This window comes from Nannospalax galili, unplaced genomic scaffold (assembly GCF_000622305.1).
Source record: "Nannospalax galili isolate Female #2095 unplaced genomic scaffold, S.galili_v1.0 scaffold91, whole genome shotgun sequence".
Lineage (NCBI taxonomy): Eukaryota > Metazoa > Chordata > Mammalia > Rodentia > Spalacidae > Nannospalax > Nannospalax galili.
The window spans coordinates 1792946-1799264 of NW_008332583.1; positions in this window are offsets into that span (position 1 = coordinate 1792946).

Below are 6319 nucleotides of genomic sequence, written 5' to 3' on the forward strand. Positions count from 1 at the left end.
AACACCATTATTTTGGGATTTTTCTCCTTCCTGTATCCCTATGATTCATAAGTTTGATCATTTTATGGTGTCACAATTCCTGCATATTCCATTCTTGTGATTTCTTAAATTTTTCATAAACTTTGCTTGAGTGGTCTAGTTTGTCCACTTTATCTTCCAGTTTTTATACTCTGTTTTACATTTCATTCATCCTATTGGTGAGGCTTTCTCCTGTTGTTTTTAATTGGCTTACTGAGTGTTTCACTTCCTTCTTCATTTCATCCTGAGTATTCTTCAATATTTCTCTTTTCTGAATTCATTCAGAATTTTATCCCTATATTCCTTCAGTTCTTTGATTTCTTTGTGTGTTCTTTAAATTCACTGGATTCTTTTATCATATTTATAATTTTTCTTTTGAGTTCCATGTCTTGCATTATATTTAGGGTGTTCTCATTGTACTCATCTAGAGGACTATTGGTATTTGGTGGGGATATGTTATTTTGGTTTTAGTTTCTGATTCTTGTGTGAGACTCAAGCCTTCAAGTTTAGGTCTGCTTCTTTTTGTAAACTTTATGCATCTTTGTGGTTTACTTTTTGGGAATGAAAAGCTGGTTCCTCTAAGCTTCCGGTTCTCTTTTTATTTTATATTGGAGTGGCCAGATTGCTTTTGTCTTCAGGAGTTCCCACAGAGGCCCAAGTCAGATGAGGATCAGATGCTCTCAGGCTCAAGCTCTGGATCCCTCCAGGAAGGATTTTAGCCTCAGGAATTTGGGGGTTGGACTGGCTTGGGAGCTGGGCCCAGGAAAGATGCTGCTCTAGGGCAGTTTGTGGCTGTGCCACCCAGAGATGCAAAGGAAGATGGGGGTGGGAGGTGGTCTCAAGGGCTCCTGGGGATTGCACTGAGGAGCTGAGTTGATCTGGATGCAAAGGATCAGAAAGAGGAAAGGTCAACCCCAGCATCCAGGAAAGAGGCTGGCTGGTCCTGCAGGCCCAGGGAAGCAGAGGGCGGGGCCAGGCCCAGAGTGCTCCTGGGGACTGGAGAAGGAACTGGGTTGGTCTGGATACAAAGGATCAGGAAGCAGTGATGGCTCCCCAGGTGTGTGGGGCACCAAGACAATGAATGGGACAGGACCCAGGCAAGGAGGAGAGATGGGCAGGGGAGATGGGAGGGTGAATGAGGCTGGGGGAGACAAGGCACAGAGGACGCAGTTGACTTATCCCGGAGAGAAGCCTGGGGGTCAGAGAGAGGCCTGTTGGTCATGTAGGCCCAGGGAAGCAGAGGGAGGTGAGGGCAGGGCCAGACCCAGAGTGCTCCTGGGGACCAGAGAAGGAACTGGGTTGGTCTGGATACAAAGGATCAGGAAGCAGTGGTGGTTTCGCAGGTGTCTGGGGCACCAAGACAAGGAATGGGACAGAACCCAGGCTAGGAGGCGAGACGGGCAGGGCAATAATTAAAATTTTATATGAAGACAGAATGAGCTGCATTATGACCTTTTCATACATGTATGATGTTGTACATCACTCATGTTTTGTCCTCTTGAAATTCATTTAGAAAATTTTTAAATTTGTGTTATCATTGTGTATACATGCATGATATATGTATGTGTACAAGTACACATGTGCCACAGTGTAGATCTGGATGTCAGAGGACAACTTTCTGGAGTCAGTTCTCTTCTTCCACCTCTATATGGTTCTGAGGATATAACAGTTTCTGAGGCTTATGTAGCAAGCTCTTTACATGCTGATCCACCACAGTTGCCCAAAATTCATTTCTTAATGTGAGTTGAGTTCATTTGAAGGGTCATTTCTGAGGGCAGGCACAATTTTGGTTAGAAAATAAAGAGCCAACTTTTCTTTTATTTATTTATTTATTTATTTATTTATTTATTTATTTTTTAACTTTTCTTATAGTCAGGCTGTTTCTGTGCATACAAAAAAGATAGAATAAAGGAAAAACTTCAGGACTGGAGAGATGGCTTGGTGGTTAAGCACATTTGCTGCTCTTCTAGAGGACTTCAGTTACCAGCACCCACTTTGGGCAACTCACAACCGCCTGCAATTCCAGCTCCAGTGGACCAAATGACCTCTTCTGTCTTCTGTGGGCTCCTGCATTCATTCACACAGACACATGCACATAAGTGAAAACAATATTCTAAATTTAAAGTAAAAAGTTTATTAACTGTTTCTTCAATGTGGAGAATTTTCTTACTTGATGACAGCACAAGGCTTGTTTTCAAAGACTATTTAACTATTTGTGATACTCTATCTATGAAGCTGTACTGTAGAAGAAGCAGTCTCAGATTTAAGACTCATCTTCAAATGGATAATGGATTTAAAAGCCTTGTCTCCAACTAAAATAGCAAGATGGCAAGCCAATGTGTAGGTATGTGATCATGTGATTTACCCATACTCTTTCTCCAGGTCACTACATTAGAGATCAGCAAGAAACAAGTTTAGCTGAGCAACTATTTTCTAAAAGGTCCATTGAAAAGTTTGTATTGAAACTTTACAGCCATAGGCTCTTTGCGTGTGCTGTTCTATTTGTCAAAAAGAATTTCCTCAGGCTGGAGAGATGGCTCAGTGGTTAAGAGCACTCACTGCTCTTGCAGAGGACCCGGGTTCGATTCCCAGCACCCACAAGGCAGCTATGAACCGTCCTTGACTCCAGTTCCAAGGGAATCCAATGCCCTTTTCTGACCTCTGCGGCATTGCACGACACAGGTGCACTCACATACATGCAGGCAATATACCCATACACACAAAATAAAAGAAATAATAAATAAAAAAAGAATTTCCTCATCTACTGGCAAGTCTTCTGGTTTTTTCCTTCCTTCCCTTCCTTCCTTCCTTTCTTCTTTCTTTCTTTTTCTTTCTTTCTCTCTTTCTCTCTCTCTTTCTCTCTTCTTTCTCTTATTTTTGTAAGTCTGAGTGCTTTGCCTGCATGTATGTTAGTGTACCCATGCATGCAAAATCCTTGGAAGCCAGTAGAGGGCATCAGAACCCCTGGAACTGGAGTTACCAGGGTGATTAGCCACCATGTGAGTGGTGGGGACTGAATCTGGGTCCTCTGCAAAAACAGCCAGCTCTTAACTGCTGAGCCATCTCACCAGCCCCTCCTTTTTTTCTTTTAAATTGTTTCTTCTTTTTTAGTTTTTTTTGTATTTATTTTATGAGTATGAGTGTATCATCTGCATGCATGTAAGTGCACTTGTGTTGTACAATGCCCATGTAAATCAGAAGAAGGGGACAGATCTCCTGGAACTGGAGTTACCAACAGTTGTCAGCTGCCATGTGGGTGCTTGGAATAGAACCTTGGTCTTCTGTAAGGGCAGCCAGTGCTCTTAACAGCTGAGCCATCCCTCCAGCCTGTTTTGTTTTCTTGAGGCAGGGTCTCATACTGTACCCCAGGTAATCCTCCTACTTCAGTCTCCCAACTGTTAGGATTATAGGTGTGAGCCACCATATCTGGATTTCAATCTGTTCTTTCTTGGCAAAGCCTTCTTAGAGCTTCTTAAGGTATAGTCCCTCACTACATCCTTAAACCACCATGTACTGTAGGACTTTTGAGTGCTGCTGTAGCAATTCATCTAATATCTGTTTCTCTGCCTAGATTTTAAGCTGCAGAGTTGTGGAAACATCCCTTGCTTATAATTGTAGCCTCTTCATCCAACACATACTGAATTCAACTATTTGATGAATGACTGTGAGGATGACTGATGTACTGAATGCTGTCACCTGCGAAGAAGTCAAAACTGAAAGCAAATTTTTGTGATCTCAGAACTCAGCTAGTAGAGGCAAGAGAATCAGGAATTCAAGGTCATCCCTGGCTACATAGTGAGTTCCAGGTCAGTCTGGGCTACATGAAGCCCTATCTTGAAAACAACAACAAGAATGTTAGAAGGCTGTTGAGAGGTTCAGCGAGCAGGACACTCGCCATCAAGCCTAACCACCTGAGTTTGATCTCAAGAGCCTATGTGGTGGCAGGAGAAAACCAGTTCCCACAGATTGTCTTCTGACTTCCTTGAATGCGTATACACACACACACACACACACACACACACACACACACACACACACACACACACACACACCCCAAAAATAAATGAATGGAAAAAAGTGAAAATGCAGGCTAAAAACATTTTTAATATTACGTATCCTTTTCCTTCTTTAATTTTTTAATCATGAAATCCCAAAGAAGTGGACATGGGCAATCGATTAGGTTTCTTTTTCTTTTTTCAGTGCTGGGGACTGAACCCAGGGTCTTAAACACGCTTGGCCAGCACTTTACTAATGAGTTACATTTCCAGTCTTTGTTTTTTTGAGACTACATTGTTCAGGCTGACCTTGAACTCAGGATCTGCCTCCTACCCCCCTTGCCCCCATTATAAGCATGTTGCCACCACACTAGGCTCTTTTTAAATGAAGTTTAAGATAGTCTGATTTTATTTGTGGTACCTTTGTAAATTGTCCAGGGGTTTTGCAAGCCTTCAAGGGGACTCCATAGTTTAAGGAACATGAACAAAATGTGTAAGCTTCACCCTCGCTGTCCAGAACCCTTCCATGGCTCTCAAAGCTAGAACTTACTTTGGGGACATGGAGGGGTGGTGTGGATTTTTAGATGAGGTCCACCAGGCTTATCCTGGCACCCAGGCCAGCCCCAGTCCAGCCCAGAAGCACTTCCAGCTTCCATTTCTGCCGCTGCTGCATCAGGCTTTACACTCTAGCAACAGAGACTGATCTACTCTAAATATGCTGACTTGCTTCATGCTTTCTTGCTGGTAGCTCTGTTCTGAATGAAAACTTCACCTCAGTTCTCCCACTTGAGTTCCTTCAATGCTAAGGAAACAAAACAGCATATGCACTCATGCATTCATGTATCATACGTGAAATATTAGCTCTATGAACGTGAGCCCCTCTGGACAGTCCACCTGCTTCTTTGCCCCTAACTTCCAAATGGATATTGTCTGCTAAGATATAATAGTAACACTGTGCATGTATTTTTTCATAAAAATGATATATTAAATCTGCAAATTGCCTTTGTCACTTAGAAACGTGTCTTGGGAAGAGGTGTACATACCATCACATGTAGATGTGTTTCATGACATTTAACTGTTATGTAGCACCTCATTGTATGACTAAATGAAGGCTTTATACATTTTTTCCAAGTTCATAATTTCTTTTTAAAAATCTATTTTATTTTATGTGGATGACTGTTTTGCTTGCATGTGTGAAAGCATAGTAATGCATGCAGTGCCTGTGGAGGCCAAAAGAGGGTGTCAGATCCCCTGGAACTGGAGTTACAAGATAGTTGATAGGACATGAAGCTGCTGGGAAATGAACCCTGTCCTGTCAAGAGCCGTTTGTATTCTTAACTGCTGAGCCATCTCTCGAGCTCCAAGTTTACAATTTCTTAAATATTATAAACCAAGCTTCTGTAAACATTCTTGAATGTGCCAAATTGACTGGCTGTGAATTTTCTTTAGGATGAATGACAAGGCTGGGTCACAGTGTAGGCAAACCCCGGGGTTTTGTAGATAAGCAGGCCCTTCTCACCACAGAAGACAGTCTCCCAGGGAATGCCTGCAACTATACATAGTTCCAAGCCCTAGATATACTGTAATTTTTCTCATACCTACTTTTCCTATAGTAAATTTCAGTTTATAAATTAGGCACAATAAAATTGTGCAATAAGCTATGACAAAAGCTCTCAAAATGTCTCTTTGTTCTACATTCACCCTGTGTTGACTTGTTTTACACTTCCTACATGAGTTACCGTGAGGCAAATGACAGGCATTATGACAGTGTTTGGCTACTATGTAAGGATTACAAGCACATCGTACTTCAATCTGGCAGCCAAAGGGGCCACTAAGAGATTACGGGTAGGCAGGATATGTTCAACACAGCAATAATTGACAGCTCAGACACAAGGAATGCAGCAGTGGTGGGGGATTTCATTCATCACTCCACTCAGAATGGCTTGGCATTAAAACTCATGAATTGTTTACATCTATGGCTTTCTGTTTACTATTTCCTGACTGTTGTTGACTGTAACAAAAAGTAGAAGCATAGGTGCCTGGAAATTACTGTGCTACACAGTTACCCTTCAAAGGGTTGGCACCTATGTATATTCATACCAAAAGCGTCTACTTAGCAACAGTTGGTACATTACATTTTGTTTTTCCCAACGTGATGGGAGAGAAATGACATCTTGAGTTCATTCACATTTTTCTGTTTGCTACTAGGATTTAGCACATGTTCTTACCTTTGCTGGTTGTTATTACTGTGGGTGTATTGTGTGTATTTGTGTGAAAAGGTACACGTGTGTACAGGCATACATGCA